Source organism: Bombus pyrosoma, unplaced genomic scaffold, assembly GCF_014825855.1.
Source record: "Bombus pyrosoma isolate SC7728 unplaced genomic scaffold, ASM1482585v1 HiC_scaffold_4719, whole genome shotgun sequence".
NCBI lineage: Eukaryota > Metazoa > Arthropoda > Insecta > Hymenoptera > Apidae > Bombus > Bombus pyrosoma.
In genome coordinates, this window is record NW_025219978.1 from 1,116,486 (window position 1) to 1,117,820 (window position 1,335).

Consider the following 1,335-nt stretch of genomic DNA (forward strand, 5'->3'; position numbering starts at 1 on the left):
GTTATGTAGCATTACGATATAACGTATAACGTTATGTAGCATTACGTTATGACATATAACATTATGTAGTATTACGATATAACGTGTAACGTTATGTAGTATTACGTTACTACGTATGACGCTATATAGTATAACGATATAACGTATAAATTTATGTAGCAATACGACATAACGTATAACGATATGTAGTATTACGACAATGTAGTATAACGTTATATGGTAACACGTTATAACGTACAACGTTATATGGTATTACGACATAACGTATAACGTTATATAGTATTACGATATAACGTATAACGATAAGTAGTATTACGATATAACGTATAACGTAATGTAGTAATACGATATAACAAATAACGTTATATGGTAACACGTTATAACGTATAACGTTATATGGTATTACGACATAACGTAGAACGTTATATGGTATTACGATATAACGTATAACGATAAGTAGTATTACGATATAACGTATAACGTTATGTAGCATTACGATATAACGTATAACGTTATGTAGCATTACGTTATAGCGTATAACGTTAGATAGTATTACGATATAATGTATAAGGTTATGTAACATTACGGTATAACGTATAGCGTTCTGTAGCACTACGTTACAACGTACAACGTTATATAGTATTACGATATAACGTATAACGATATGTAGTATTACGATATAACTTATAACGCTATATTGTACTACTTTATAACGTAAAACGTTATATGGTATTACGACATAACGTACAACGATATATGGTATTACGACATAACGTATAACGTTTTGTAGCATTACGTTAGAACGTATAACGACATATGGTATTATGATATAACGTATAACGGTATGTAGTATTACGATATAACGTATAACGACATACGGTATTACGATACTACGTATAACGTTATATAGTATTACGATATAACGTATAACGTTATGTGGTATTACGAATAACGTATAACGATATATGGTAATACGTTATAGCGTATAACGTTATGTGTCATAACGATATAACGTATAACGTTATATAGTATTACGATATAACGTATAACGTTATGTAGCATTACGATATAACGTATAACGTTATGTAGCATTACGTTAGAACGTATAACGACATATGGTATTATGATATAACGTATAACGGTATGTAGTATTACGATATAACGTATAACGACATACGGTATTACGATACTACGTATAACGTTATATAGTATTACGATATAACGTATAACGTTATGTAGTATTACGAATAACGTATAACGATATATGGTAATACGTTATAGCGTATAACGTTATGTGTCATTACGATATAACGTATAACGTTATATAGTATTACG